Here is a 17151-nt window from a genome sequence, read left to right as displayed (position 1 = left end):
CTTTCGGGGCTTTCCATTTTGATTAATTCAAACCAATCAGGTTCACACAAGTACAAACCAAGTTTATGTAAATGTAGATATTACTGTGCATATCCACTATACTTATCTTGCTACACAGTATTTACTTGTACCATATACCGACGCCGGGGATGAAAACAAGCCCAGTTCAGATTTTCCCATTTAAAATAACATCGAAAAATCTGAACTGGACTTTTTTTCGTCCGAGGCGTCGATACAACGAAGTTAAAATAAAAGAATTTTTATTACTCTTCTTCTAACCTAGATTTTTTTTCGTTATAATTTGTATTCCAGATGAGTCAGAAATTTTTCCTTATCAAAATTTGTCATTCTGCAATTGATTTTTGCAAGCCACTTATTGTGCCTTCGACATGTATGCTAAGTGACATATGAGGTCAAGATTATAAGTATTTCATGCCTCCTCCTTTGACTGTCGACGACGTGGAGAGCATGCGTACCTTTGTACATAGTAGCTACTCCACCTTCTTGTTGGACAGTATTTCCATGTCAACTTCTGTATTCTGCAAGTAAAAACTTTTTCTGTATGCTTCTCTTAAACCTTCAATGATTGTATTGTAAAAATATTTATATTTCAGATACATACAAAAAGACTGCAAAATGCATGATAAGCAAGATTTTTTTTTTGTCAAAGTTAACACTTCAGAAAGTTCTAACAAGTGATGAAACAGCCAAGATTTTGAAAGTACAGTCATCGTCTAGTGCAAAATCCAAAGTCAGCAAAGCTAGTCAAAACTCTTAAAGTAACATTGACTCATTATTTCCAGTTCCTACTCTTTCTCGAACAGTTAATACAGGTTAATTTCATCAAATTGGCACTCAACTTCCCCAATCTTAATGCACGTATGTTTAATGAACGGTTTGCATGGTTTTGATTTCAATCAGTTGCTACCTAAACCTATCCTTAATATTTATCCATAGAATCTCGTATTTTAGGTGACTGTGGAATATACTTATGGATGTAAACTTGCACAGTATATAATATGCTATATTGAGATTTTATTTTCTACTTAACATTTTTCAGAGAAATCGGAAAATTTCTTATCTGAGTTAAAAAAGAAGTGAGGATAAAAAATATAAAGCCATTGATATAAAAAAAGAAGAATTAAAAATGTTATGTGTCCAAAAAAAGCTCTTAAATAAAATTCAAAATATGTTTTCGTTCAAGTATAAAGCGTTTTAAGACTTTGTTAACAGATATCCGCAATATACGTTTTCTCTAAAAGTCAAGAAAGAGTTTCAACCATTTTCAAATAATCAAAAAGCCGATGTGTCAACAATAAAAAACGATTTGGTACGCTTAGGTGGACTTAGTAGTTCTTTACTGCAACTTATTACGTAACAATACTTGATAATTAGTTCTATTTTAGACAAAACATTCAATGTCAGTTGTGAATTTCAATGCTAATGTTACGTCCGAACCTCTGTAAGTAAAAGCCGTCTGCCCAAAGGTCTTATTTGCTTTTACTAACAGTCTACTTTTCATTCAAATCGTTTACTCGGCGTTGTAGTGTTGGGTTTCACCAAGCGATATGTATGGAGTGGTGTACGCCGAGCTGGCGTTGATCTACTGTTTGAGCTTATGTCTTATGTCATACAGTAGTAGCGTATCTTATTCATTTTCTTATCTTACTTCCTTGTAAAAGTCTTAGTCATATGTTGTGTATTGAAATCTTCCTCGATATTCAATTTATTTGTCAAAGTTAGAGTTATGTTTCTAGAATTGTGAATCTTGAAATATATTATACAATTTATGAATTAGAACATTTTTAATTACGAAAGTAAATTTAATTAACAACCAAGTTATGTCTTATCTAATAATTTAATAAATTTGAAAAAGCCGGAAATAGTTGATTATACAAATAATATAAATTATAAAGTTCAGATTCGCATTTACAATGTTTATACAATTTATAGTTTTCTTAACTTAACTTACTTTTATGATCGTAACCAACGATTGCTGCTTGCGCGCAAGCAGTTGCAAGATCTTAAAAGGTTGACCGCAACGATGATCCTAATCCTACACAAGAGTACTCGTGGCGATGACAATAGTTAGGCTGCTGCTTTTAACGTCAGAACCCAGGTCAACGGTCCTTTCTTTCTTGTTACTCCTTGATTCACTTTTTAGGCAAGCTTACAGTGGCTTGATTCGCCCGAGCTTTTCTTACACAGCTTAGTCACCAAACTAAGTCTCACAACCGCTTACAAGACGCAACAGAACTTACTCTCTAACTTTTATAGTTACTGTAAAGCGCTTGAAAAGGCGAATATTGTTATATGCGAGGAGTTCTTATACTTTTGCACTTAACGAGGACGCGTCAGATTAAAGATCCAAATGACTTATCAGAGCTTAATCTAATCACTCTCGATTGACACGAGCACAATCGCATGCAATAATTACACAGTAATTTATGGTTGAAACTGCTTATCTCTTGAATTTTACATTAAGTACAAGTTGCTTTCAAAATTGTGTATGATATTTTTTGTGGACATACGCAGTAAAGAATGTTAAAATTGTTATTATTCGCATTCTTGGATGTACCACTGCAAATAGATGTTGTAAGATGAGCGCTTTATAAGATTGTTGAAGGTTGCACGCGTAGTTCGTGTTTTGCGACGGTAGCTTGTGTCAAAAGAAGTAGGTTATACGTCACGCAATTGTAGGATCAGGTGTATTGCTCGATGTTTAAAGATTGCTGAGCTTTTGCTTTTTATAATTAAAAAACGACACTGTGTTTGAAGTAATACATGTTAGGTATATGACATGGGATGTTACACGCCTCCTCTTAGCTAAACCTTGCGCGAAAATAGTCGAACCCATTTCATGTACTAAAATAGAAACATATTATATATATATATATATAGTTACCTCAGTGGAGCATCCCACACAACTAACCCCCACAAATCCCCATTCGCCCCCTCACGAAATAAGGTAAAAACTTGTCATTTTGTCCCTTATTTTGACACATCGCAGTTTTTTCCGAAAACCCCACAGACCCTCCACATAATTTTTCTTGACCCCCAGCGCCCCTCCCCCCTTACACCCCCACACTACTTTTGAGAAATCTGACAGGGTTTATACCGTCTTTCTCGGACCTTGATGTGTATGCAGACGTGTTCGTGTCGTATATATTAATTTTATATTTGCTATCTGCTTTATCACTAAATTACTTTAAGAGAAACTTTGTTATCGCTATGATTTATCTCATAGTCGACAAAAAATTTGAAGTCATTATTGATTAATAAGAGGTCGTTGCGCAAAGCGTAAATAATATTTAGTTTATCGTTAATGAAAACCGTGGAAGTTTCACATTAAGATGACTCATTTTATGAGTCAACTAATAAAACCCTACTAAACCACGAAGACTTGGGTCTATTCCTTTTCTGTTTTGAATTAATGTTAAAATTTGTACAATAGATGAACACAATATACAATTCATAAAATGTATTATAAGGTAATCAATTTTCTCCATACACATAAGAGTATTCAAATCATGTTGTTATTATGAGAAACATTATTACTCACAATAAAAAATTTCTTTCGAAACTATATTTCTACTATTGAAAATGTTTTTTTTTTTAAATTTGAACGAAAATTCCGTTTTTATTTTTGCATTTTTATAAAATCACGTACAATTGACCATTAGAAAATAAAGGTTTTTTTCAAGTATAATCCCAGATTATCAAAACTTTGACCTTGAGACTTGTTAATAGTTATAGCAAATGTTATAATTAATGGGAATTGTTTTCTATATATAATAAAAGGTAATGATGAAGTAGTTCCGGTATTTAATGTAATTCTTGAAATAAAAACTTTATTACCAATTCTTTCTCCTGTACTTACTTCGCCTTCTGTATTATACTTTAACAATTAAGTCATTCGCAATCGTGTATGGTTACATAAGCCGTCTGATATCCTTGAATTTTAAATTAACATTACTATTGTACTTATTTTTAACTTAAGTTTATGAGGTAGCAAGCCTTCACGAATATCGTTTAACATTTCTATGGGAAAATTTATATAAATATTATCATCTGATTTATCAACATCTTTATAGGTTGCATTATCGATGCTGTATGCTAGATACAGCATGTTGATCCTCTATTATTTTCTCTACTATTTCCAGTAGATGTAGGATGCAGTACATGTAATAAGTAAAAATCTTGAACAAAAGCAGAAAATCTTACGTTGCTTCAATATTACTTATATCTAACTTCCTATCGACCGAATAGTAATATTTTCAGTCCTATATTCTATGCTGTAAGATTAACGCAACAATTTTTTTGCATGCATATGTTATGATAAAAAGCTATGGAATACTATTATTAAGATGCAATGGTAATAATGCGAAAGCTTGGACGACCTGATTTTTTTCTTACCGTTACATGTAACTCTAAATTTTTAGTTAGCTGGTTAGAAATAAAGCAAATTTTAAAAAACATCCCTGAAGGTACCACTCCGACTCATTTACCGAATATAACTGTTAGATTATTTTATACAAAATGAAAATTAATCTAAACGCTATAACTAAACACAATATTTTCGGAAGTTTTTGCTTACGTTTATACCATTGCCTTTCAAAAAAGGAAGATTACCTTATTCTCATATTATTGTAACATTGAACATAAACAATAAATTATTTACTGCTATAGATATAAAAAAATATATTTCAGCGGTAATTCCACTTGATTCACAAGTACAAAAATTAGTTATGAAGCACATGCTTTATGGACCTCATGGTAAAGATAGTCCATGTCTTACCAGTCATCAAACAATTTGTAAAAAAAAGTTTCTAAAAAAAATGTACTAAGAATACTGTTTTTTACACAAATTGATGACTAAATTACAAAAGAAGTGACAATAGATGTGATAACCACATATATACAGAATCAAAAATAGTATTGAAAAAATTTTAGTTGATAATTCAATGGTAGTGCCATACAATCCATTTTTGTTAACCTAATACAACTGCCACATTAATGTTGAGTATTCTGCATCTATTTAAAGTAAAAAGTATACTTTTAATTATATTAATAAAGGAGAAGGTAGAGCATCACGTAAAATAACGGAAACAGATTCGAATGATAAAAATGAGGATACAGAAATTTTTAATCAAGTATCAGATTATTTAGATGGCCGCTATTTAAGCCCCATGGAAGCAGCATGGCGATTGCAAAAGTTTCCTGTGTGTAGACGTAGTCATTCTGTATTTAATTTACCAGTAATATTAAAAATGAACAAAATTTAATTTTTCAAAAAATATGTGTGAAGCTATAGAAAACTCTGAAACAGCATTAAGGGCTTGGTTTGAATTAAATACAATAGATAGATTCGCAAAAAACTTGGATACGTGAATATTCTAGAATACTACTGTTTTAATTTGACGGTAAAAACTTGGGTTAGAAGAGAAAGAGTAAGACGTAATTTAATAATAGGGCGGCTAAAAATAGTGTCACCTAAGGACTCTTGGTGCTTTTTTTTTATTAAATGTAAATTGGTCGAGTGAAGCTAAATCTTTCGGAAGTTTGAAAACAGTTGATAATATAAATTACAGTACGTTTAGAGATACTGCTATTGCTTTAAGTTAAGTTGAAAACCACTCTCAAACATATAAAATATTTAAAGAAGCTTGTAACGTTATGCTGCCATTTCGACTCAGAAAATTTTTCGCATGGGTTATCATATCTAAATATGTATATGGTTAGTCTGTTTGGAAATTACTCCAACAAATTTTTCATTTAAGATTAAAAAGTTAATAAACAAAACAATGCTTCATTACATTTAAATCCAATCTTCAAATTTGAAGCAAAATCATGTAAAGATTATAGACTACCAGAACCAAATAAAACAGTAAAATCTGAAAATATTGAGGACAACTGTAATTGATCTAGAAACAAATTTTAAGGATTTATTTTTTGACCTAAATAGTGATTAAAAAAATAATTTTTAATGAAATTGTTATCAGAGATACAAACTTATATTTTGTTGATGGTCTAGTAGATTTTGTAAAAACTTTTTATATGAAACATTTATTTTTTATTTTTTGTTTAAAAAGGAGAAGGTTACATCTATGGTTTACGTAGGAATTGCTTTAATTTTATTATCTAAAGGAATTAAAAGTCATAGAACATTTTGATTATGATTAGATTTACATAACATTGAAAGTTCTTTTTTAGAATACGAAGCTGATAAAAAAAAATTACGAGAAGTAAATGTAATTATTTGGGACAAAGCTTCAATGATCTCTAAAACAGCTTTAAAAATAGTGGATAAAACTTTAATAGATTTATGTGATAATAATATTCCATTTAGTGGAACAATATTTATTTTAGTAGGCGATTTTAGACAAATACTTCTAGTGATAAAGCATGAGTGTAAAAGTTCTATAAGTAGTAAAACTATAAAATATTTATTTCTATGGGAACACTTTAAAATTATGAAAGTAAAAAGTAATATGCGGTGTACATATTTAAAAATTTTCATGATTGTTGATGGACATTAGAAATAGAACAATAAAGTCTTTCGAAATTCTACAGAGATGGAAAACCAATGATGTTTGTAAACAAATTAAATAATACTGTTTTTAATTACATTAAAGAAAAAGAACACACTTATTACAGCATAGATTATGAAAATATAAAGGTACTGGTCGCACTGATAAAAATATAAACATTAATTTTTCTATAGAAACTCTAAAAGATTTACATGGAAAATTACCGCCACATGTTATGAATTTAAAAGTGGATACTATTGTTTTGTTAATAAGAAACTTAAGTATTTTTAATGGCACTAGAGAACGTATAACAAAATTATTCAAATATAATTTAGAAGCAGAAATAATAACTGGTGAAAGTCTGGTAATAAAGTTTTTATTCCAAGAATCACGTTGAATACCAGTAGTGATTCATTTTTACCGTTTATTATACACAGAAAACAGTTTTCGATGGTTTTAGCTTTTTCATTTGACAGTAAATCGACAATAAAGCGAATAAATCGCAAGGTTTAAGTTTTGATAAATTAAGATTTTACTACAAAAGACCTTAGTTTTCTCATGGTCAGCTATACGTATTAGTATCAAGATGTGAAAATCCTGAAAATATATTTGTACAAAATGATTCTGAGAATCATAATAATTGTATAAATGAGCAAACATTCAAAACATTGTATGGCAAGAAATTTTTTATTGGAACAATTTTATTATTAGTTTGTCAAAGGTTATTCTTTATAATTTTTTATTTTTCTTTATGAAATCAAGTTTTTTAAATGTATAGAATGCATCTAAAAAATTAGATTTTTAACAAGTGAAAACATGAAAGAAGCTTACATATCAAGGCACTGTATTTCCAAATTCTTGTATTAAAAAAAAATATTATAACTTTGACATTTATCTTGATAATCTTGAATCTTGGTAAAAATTTAATTTTACAAAATGGAAAAACATGACGGCCTTTAATTTCGTACTAGAAATTTATTAATTACAGAAATCTTCGTTTATTTTCAAACGCCAATTCCATAATCACAAAAGTCTCACACTTTCATTTTTTGTGCCATATATCATATCGCTGCTATGTAATGATAATAATATTAAATATTAATTTATAAATATTTTAATTTATACGATCATACAGATATGTAAAATTTTTTTTTTTTTACAAAAAAGCCTTTATAATAAAATTTCCATCCTTGAATACTTTAATTCCAAATGTAAGTTGTATTTATCATAAAAAAAAATATTGTGATACAAAACTATATGTTGTATGTATGCTGTTAGTATATCGGAATGTTAGAAACAGCATTAGGAAAAGTTAACATTCTGAGTAACAATTGATCATTTATCTTAGAAGTCCAATATTTTGTGGATGTTAAATTCGAATTATATAAAGTTATTGGATTTTTAAGTTGTAAGTATTTTTTGTGTGGGCGTGCGAAGCGTGCAGGATAGCGAAGCATCACATATATACATATGTATAATGCATTAATTAAAAAAAGTAAGACATGAATCTTATGTTTTACATGTGAATCAATACAATTTATATTATGAATTAATGAAATAACGTCCAATGGTGGTACTGTCGAATTTCGTATTTATTAAAAAAGCAAAACGACGTTTTGGCCGATTTATTTTTCAACTTATAACTATTTTTTACGTGTGATTTCGCCAGCGGAATATTCTTAATCAAACAATCAAAAAAAATTTTTAAAAACTATAAGTAGATGAATTCATTGTCGAGACAATGAAATAGATAAGAAAGTCTTTTTTGTGTATTTTTATCAGTCCGTAGTATTTAGATAAGTTTTTCTTATGAATGTCTTTATCAAACTTATTTAATGATCAAAAATACCGTATTGATCCCACTTGCTGACAAAATTTTTTATATCTTTCATTAATTGCTTGAAAGGATTATTTTCTAGCTGTATGTAATATTTATTATCACTTTATAATTCTTCTTCTTTTTTAATGTAAGTTTCTCTGTCAATGACAACAGTGATATTACCTTTGTTTGCTTTAGTAATTAAAATGTGTTCATTATTTTGAAGAAAGACTCGTGTTTGCTTTAAATTGTCTTAAAGAATTCCATCATTTAAAGAAAGACGAGTAGATACATTGTGTCTATTGTTACCAATAATTTTAAGTACTTCTTATTTAACATTCCCAAATTCTCCAGAATATTTTAATGAATGTTCAATATTCTTAAAAAAATGAAAATAATCATTTATTAACATTAGAAAAATATTGTTGTAAGTCTCTCGTTAAGTCAATTAATAAAGGAGACTAACTTGATGTACATGATTTGAGGGCCCTTTCCATTTGTCGTATTAGGAAAACATGATCTGTTTACGTGTATCTCACAAGGAACTGCTTACGATTCTTATTTGATTGTATTTTGTGCGTATACTATGTCATTTGTGTATGTGTAAGATATAAAAGCAACTAAACTTGAAACTCTGACTACATTACGATTTTACACCCCTTTTGTAAGAGTCAGAGGTATATTATACACTTTACTTAATTTGTGTTTATTGTATTTACCAAAATTTGTATTGTAAAGAATTTTTTTATTACTCATAGATTTTTGTACCTGATAAGGGCCAAGACATTGTCCAAATAGCCGAAACGTCGCTTTGTTTTTTAATAAATACAAAATTTGACAGTACCACCATTAGACGTTATTTTAATTATTAACTAACTGTCATTAGACGTCTTATTTTATTATAAATTATTATTTTGTGAGGTTTCGCTGTTGCAAGTCTTCCGTCTTAAATGCATTGTAAGTAATTCTGTGCTACAGTAATGATTGTAGGATTGTTTGCAATTTCGAAATAGCAGCCTAATGGTCACGATTTTTGCTTAGTTCGGTAGAATGATGTTTGCACTTAACGTTATCGTGATTTATGAGTAAAGTGATTTCAAATTTTTGGTCAGTTTTTTTTTCTTCTCTTTACTTGAGGCATTACATGGTATAGTGGTGCGCCTATATTGTAACTGGAGTATATGATAGGGTTGATATGTATCTGTTATACGGAGCGAATTGAGACGAATTGATCACTTGGCGTGTTGATTGAAGTCATTAGAGAGTTGTCGGTTACTTTACTTCTTGATTGCAGTTTTGATTGGTACGTGAAACATCATGTGACAAAATAAACTGGCGGCTGCATAGCCTTTTAGCAGAACTGTATTATTTATTGAAAAAAGTTCCTGCTCAACGAGTTGATTATACTCATTTCACAATTTCAACATTATTTCCATTAAAATTTTATTCAGTTGCTGGTTAGAAAATTCAAGCGTTATAGAAAGAGCTAAAACTATGATCCCTTATTTAAAAGTATTTATATCAGCTGTTAAACAAAAACCACCTTCATCTGATGATTATAAAATTATTGTTGAATTTACGCAAGATAAATTATTAAAAACAAAATTTAGATTCATGATAACTATCTCTTCCGAGTTGGAAATTTTTTTAAGGTTATATCAGAGTAATGCACCCTTATCACCTTTCATGTTTGATGATTTGCACGACATGATGAAATCTTTGGTATCTTGAATCGTTGTTTTAAAAGTCTTAGACCAAGCTACCACTATTAAAAAATTGATAAGTATCGAATTCAATGATGAAAACAATTTAATTATAGCGAAAGCTTTTGATATTGGATTTGCAGCTGGAGTTGCATTGAAAAAAGTAAAAGATATCAAAGAAATCAATATTCTAAGGTTTAAACAGGACTATTGTTTATTTATAACTCACATTTGCAAAAAATTAATGCTTTCAAGACCTCTTAAATTCAAACTTGTTGAGTCAGCTTTTTAAATTTAAGCATTATGTTGAAAAAAAACTTTTAAAACAAGATTAAGGGCTATTTTAGAAATGTAAGTCGAGAAAAATTGTATGAATACGCTTGATGCTGATTTCGTAAAGAGAAAATTTTGTACGTTAGTAGCTAAAGTCAATGTTCAAATAAAGTTCAATATTTTTGATAGAAAACGTCATCGATTAGACATGTTTTTACTGGAAATATTTTTTCTAGAAAAATCATCAAATAAACTTCAAAATTTGTGTAAAGATATTTTTATTTTCTTTCACGGAATTTCAAGCGTTGAACGAATTTTTTCTGTTAATAGTGAGTTTTTGGTTAAGAATCTGACGAAAATAATTTAATAGCACAAAGGCGTATATATAATGCTATTGAAAGTGCTGGAGGCGTCAAGAATATCAGCATAACTGACAAAATGATATTAGATTACAAAAGCTCATCATCAAAACGAAAAGATGCTTTAAAAGAAAGAGAAGACGAAGAAAAGAAGAACAATTTTGAACTGGCACAAGCCAAAGAAAAACTAGAATCAATTAAATTAAAGAAGTTGAAAGTTGCGAAATTAGCAAAAGAAGAAACAAAAACTCTTGAGTTAAAAAAAAAAAACTAAAAAAAGTATTAAAATCAACCAAAAGTGTAAGCTATTAAAAATATGATTATTTTTTGACAAAATTTCCGTTTAAATGTATGAAACATTTATTATTTTAATGTATAATAAATTTCATTATTATTTTGTAAAAATAAAAGTATTACTGTAAAAAAAATTTTATTTATAATTTTATCCTTAAAAAATTATATTTATATCCTGAAATATTCTTATAATAGACTTACAATTTTTTTCTTGAGCTTGGTAGACACCCTAATCGTGAGTGAATTATAATTGTTATATACCTAATTTGTTATTGTTTTTAGTTCGGGTTATTGTTAGAGTACACCCGAGAAGAAAGGGTTTCCAATTGGTTGCGGAATGAGGCGTTCTGTGAGGTGGGTACTGATATAAAAATAGAATTGAAGCCAGTGTATCAGAGGCGGAATGGGTTAATCCGTTTAGGGGTTAGTGGTTAAAGATAAGGTAGTTCTTAGTGAAATAAGAGTTTTGTAATAATAAAAAAAAACTTTACCCTCCCCCCTTTTTTTCACTAGGTAGTAGAAATTTTTTGGTTTTATCGGCAAAACCTACAGTTAAGTCGAAATATGGTAATGGAAGGTTTAGAGTTCACCATCGTTTCGGGACACGTATGCGTATTGGAGTTCAAATCGACAGCTTTCCAGAGGGTGGGATTTTCGCGAAGTATTCAACTTTAGAGTTATATACTGGTAAATATTTAGTGTGGAAATATGAACAGAGGAACCAAAAAAGAAACATAAAAAGCTGAATAAATGATGCATATGTAACCAAAATATATATAGTGTAAAATACAAGATAGTGTTCTCATTAATAAACGATTTTACGATTGTGTATTGGATTTTTATTATTCCAATTCTCTTATAGCTCATAGTAGAAAGACTTCATTAACTTTTTTCTCTCTCTCTTTTTTTTTTTTTTTATACTTAAACATGGAAAAAAAACGACTAAAATACCGAAATACAATATTCTGCTGCGTCGTCAGACGAGTGTATGCACAGACAACCACACGTATCCGTACAATGTACGTATGTGTCGTCGAACTGTGCTACACTACTATGTTCATATATACAGCCGCCGTTCCTTCCTACACATAAGGTTAATATATATATTTGTGTAACGCAAAAATTAACGTATTTATCAACCAATGTAAGTAAAAGGGAGATGAAAAGAATTTTCTTTTATTTTTATTTTTCATTTTTTTTATTTTATATATATTTGGCAAAGTGAGAAGAATGGAAGGAAAGAAAGAAAAGAAGGTGGAAAGATAAGGAAATGAGAACAGTAATAGTATAAGTGTATTACAATACTAGTACATTTCTTGTGTGGGTAATTTGATACATTTCTTAGAGGGTAATGTTTGTTCGAGTCCCTGAAATATGAGCGTAAACAGTATATGCGTCCTTAAGAAAGCACGTTCTTTTTGTAGGTATAAGTTGCATTGATGGTCTTGCTGAGGTTGCAAAAATCTTGGGCTCTTTGACTGGTTGTCTCCTGTTTAGGGATATTAGAAAATCCATTGCATGGGTCCTTTAGTTTTTGATTTTACGTGAGCAATTTAAACACATTCTGTAAATTATGAGTATGATGATTGCGATGACTAAGTTTCCTCCAAATACTGTAGCAAGATAGATTTTTTCTAAGGATTTTTCTCTTTTATGGCTTGCAATTTCTCTCAATCTTCCTTCGATATCTTGTAATGACAGAGTGTCATTTTATTCAGCCCATTTAGTAATTATTATTTGCTCTTCTTCCTGTAAATCAAGTGTGTTGTTCGTAATATGAGGAGGTACATCTTGAGATAATAGTATTGATAGATTTAGAATTAACTCAGGTTAGTATATGTAGGTGTAATTAAGTTTTATTCAGTTTATGCCATATAGGATGGCATCACGGGAATGTGCTGTGCACTGCCCGCTTAATGTTAGAATTCCGGTGCCCTCGAGTGTCAATTCTGGGCGATGATCACGATCACAAATTAGATAAAGTGTGAGAGGATCTCTAGTAAAATGTAGCCATTCCTGAGTATATTTTAGTTTGGTTCAATAGGATTTTTTCGAATTATGTAACATAATTTCACATTTTCTTAGAGCCTTTTCTGTAGGTGTTGTAAAAAAGAGAAATTTGCAAGTAGTATCGTCGATTTCTTCCATTATTGCATAGGTAAGTTCACATAGTAGTAATCGACCATAGTGTACATATTCATTTATGTAGTCTTAATCAGCTAAAAAGTAATTTCCTTGGTGGTGGTGGTTTATAATTAAATAGTCTGTTTTGGGCTTGATACTGACGTAACTTTGCAAGTTTTGGTGTACATTTTATGGCTTGGGTAGTAGATGCATTCTGTAAGTGCTGTATTTGTCGTTTTCGATTAAACGAAATATGATTGTAACTGCTAATCGTCCATCATTCATTACAGCCGTTGTACGGGAAAAGCCATGTTATTTATCAACGGTAATTCGTGCTTCATCTATTGGTAGAGAATATTTGTTACCAAATGAGTAAATTTCTTTTACTATTTGACTCAATTATTTGGATGAGAGTAGAAGAAGGTAGGGATGACCTTCGGCAGTAGTTTCGATTGTGTTGATTAATGTTTTACAGGATTGTACTATATAATACAAGAGTTCCTAAAAATTTATAACTCATAAGTTTCTAAGTTTGATCGTATGATATACGTTTTGTTTGCGACGAAAACATAAATACTTTCCGTTTTAAAATAGATATTGTTCATTCAAAAGCAATTTCTTTTCTATCGTTTGCGTCCATTGTTCCAAAAATTTTCTTAGACGTCCATCCCACTAGTTCAAAAGGGGCGCCCCTTTTCTTCATACTATAAGACTCGGTTATTGATGAGTCAAAGACTTCAATAGTTATTAAGAAAAATTTTTGTATCTCAAACTGTTATAAGTTTTATGTTTTTACGTAACTGTCTTAAGTGTAATAAAGGTATTAATTTTTCGCAATGGTTCGTATTCAGATGTTCACGGCAGTGATTTGACTAATCATATATTTGAATATCTAGTTTTTCTTTTTAGTTTGTGTGATATACGGTTTTTATCCATTGTGTACGAATAAGACAAACTTCATTCTGGTACTCATAATGAATTCCTGGATTGTTGGATATTTCTTGATTTTCATAGAGAGTTTTCGAAGGAAGGAGTTCTATGAAATATAATCTGAGTTCTTTTGTTGTGTAAATCCCATTATAAGTAGTCTAAGGATCATCTTGTCAAGATGTTAAGATTCCTAAAACATAAGGGAAATCTCATTTGTAACAGTGTTTCACTTTATCCAAATTTTTCATAATAATCTTCCCATTTCCTGATCAAAGTGTTATATAATTATTATTTTTTTTTTATTTTAATAATTTCAAAAATTCCGTTGTAATATTTATCTACTTTGCCTTTCCGAGGTTCGTTTATTACGTAATTTTTCATACCAACTTCTAAATTCTGAGGTCTAATATGTTTATCATAATTTTATTTACATTTAAGTTTACATTTGATGAGCTCATCATGAGTTTTTTCCTGCATGTCTCTTAAATAACGGATCAAATCAATAAGATAGTTATTATAAGACTATTTGATTTTCGGTTGGATATGGATTTGGTGGGCGGGCTTTTCTGTCATATACCAATTCATATGGTGTTAATCTGGTAGCTCTGTGCAGTGATGTATTAAATTTATATGTACAAAAGATAAAATTTTATCTCAGTCCTGTTTAATTGTAGCTTTTGTTCTTAAAAAGCTTGCAAACATGACATGGCTACGTTTTAAACAACCGTTGGATTGGGGATGGTGAGGTGTGGTGGTCTTAAGGTTGAAACCAAAAATTTGGGATAAATTGGTGAGTATATTCTTTCAAAAACTCTTTCCATCATCGCTGAGTACTATTTGAGGCACTTCATACAACGCTATGAAGTGCCTTGCCAGAGTGTCTGCGACTGTGATAGCTCGAATGTTGCGTATAGTTACTGCTACACAATATTTTGAAAATAAACATTGTATAGTTAATGTATGTTTGCATCCAGATATTGTTGTTGCTAACGGTCCTACAGTATCGACGGCTATTTTTGAGAAAATTTCAGCTGGAGTATCAGTTACTAGCATAGGTTCTTTTGTTTTTTATCCGTATAAGTTTTTGTTCCTGGCAAATTTGGCATTTCCGTACAAAATTTTCAATATTTCTTCTCACACCTTCCCAGTAATACAATTCGCGTATTCTTCTATAAGTTTTCTTTATGTCTCTTAGCCCTCCGAAAAGACTGTTGTATCATTCTATTAATTTTTGTTGTCTCATTTTGTTTCATAAATAAGCACATTTACTGAAATATACAGTTATTATAATGTTTACGCGACTGAGTTTTTCATGAATTGCTTCGGACAATATCCCTCTGGGAAAATTGTCGGGTACTTTACTCTTTCTAGATATTCTCAATGTTTATATATTTTTGTTTTCTGTTGCTTTTACTAAGCCCGCTTAACATGAGTGAAGATTTTGGAGTAATATTTCATCTTTTTCTCTTTCTTTTACAACTAAGCAGAATACTAATTTATTTTTTAAGTGGTTGTTATTACGACGCCTACTTAAGGTAATGTTTTATTTAATTCGTATTTTGAAATATAATTTAAATCCAATAATAATTTATTGTTAGTAGAATTAAGTATCAAGTCGGCTAAAATAAACGTTGTAATTTTGTCTTTTGCATACGTTAAACATTCTCGTGTACTTAATATTTTGAGGTGATCCATTTCTGTTCTTATCACCTTATTATAGTGCTTTCTTTACGAGTGACTTGGTCATCGCGTTTAGCATTCCGTTGCTGTTCTGACACTTTAAATGTGGCTGTAGGACTAGTAGACGGTGAAAAGTTACTTTACTTCGGGGTGTAATGCTGTTATATAAATGTGTCTCACTGCTTATCACTTGAACAAGAAGGTGTATAAAGTTTACTATCTTGCGTTCTTTTTACTCTTTTACTTTTTCACTATCTTCTTGTTCAATAGTAGAAACATTAGGTTCTTTCCATGCAGTATCGACATTGTCACCTATTACGGTAGATGCAGCTTTAGAACGTCTTATAGATGATTTGGATCCTATCGGAAAGCTTCTTTCTTTTATAGAAGTTTCACAGTCATCGGAATAGTCTAGTGAAACATTAGATAAAGTTTTTAAATTTTTAAAATTTGCTTTGGTTGTCTCTTGTTTGCTATTTTCTATTGTTCCTATTGTGTTTATTAGTTCTGGCGATGTATAATAATCCCAATATAAAGATAGGTCAGCAAAATTTGTATTTTGCAAACTATTAGTTAAAAGATATTGTTTATCATTATTTTTGTCAAAACTGCTTTTCAAATCATCCTTATGCGTTGATATGCGAGCAGTAAACTGCAGCTTCTGATTTTATTTTATTTAAGCAACCATTTCATCTAGTGCTATACTTAATGAGTCAGTGTCAAACTTTAATCCTACTGATTTTTGAAGTGCAGTTTCGATGTTTCCATTTGTTGAAGTTCCGGCAGTTAATAATTGTGCTAAGGGGTTAAATACTTCTTTCGTCACTGGCTCTAGTAATAGCTTCTTGTTGTGACTCATTATCAGTTGTGGTTGGAATTGATGATGAATCTGGTTTAGTGTTCAAGGGACAAGGAAGTAGAGATTCATCTCTTTAAGGTATCGGTGCTAGCTGATTTTCTTCATCTTCCGATGCATCTAGAATTTCTACGTCATCAGAGTCTAAAGTGGTTGTGAAATTTTCAGGAGGAGGTGAACTTTGTTTTTCTTGAGCTCTGCGTTTGAGTAACTTTTGAGCTATTGATAGTCCAGTGAGATCTTGCCTTACATCAATTCCTGGCAGTATAATGAGAGGAGTATTTTTAGAGCCCTTTTTTATTCCTCTCCTTACCTGCCTCACCGTAGTAGGAGATTCGAGCTTATTTGAGCTTTAATTACGTTTACCACTGGCTTTGTTAGCACGTGCAATAGACGTTTTTGTTTGTAACGGGATTTTTAAAATAGGTTTTACAGGTAGCATACAGAACTGTGATGTTTTATGATCACTAGACTCGCTGTCGGAGCTTGACCTGTTAGAGTGACTACCGCTTCTGTTACTGCTGGATGTTAAGATTTTTCTAACTCTATTACGCCTCCCTTTAAAATCTATATCATGCTTTAT

The 17151-nt window shown here is 30.4% G+C and overlaps 1 protein-coding gene across 2 annotated transcripts in view; it reads left to right on the top strand.

Annotated features, from left to right (window-relative positions):
- The window catches only part of FucT6 (alpha-(1,6)-fucosyltransferase 8), a 288678-nt gene that overhangs the window by 93598 nt on the left and 177929 nt on the right, over positions 1-17151 (top strand). The gene's annotated exons all lie outside the window — the stretch shown is intronic.

The sequence above is a fragment of the Copidosoma floridanum genome, unplaced genomic scaffold (assembly GCF_036245765.1).
Source record: "Copidosoma floridanum isolate Cflo_tuat_1 unplaced genomic scaffold, Cflo_Japanese_pri ptg000030l, whole genome shotgun sequence".
Taxonomy (NCBI): Eukaryota; Metazoa; Arthropoda; class Insecta; order Hymenoptera; family Encyrtidae; genus Copidosoma; species Copidosoma floridanum.
The sequence above is the reverse complement of the archived record's forward strand: the minus strand, read 5'-3'. Positions and strand labels throughout refer to the sequence as shown.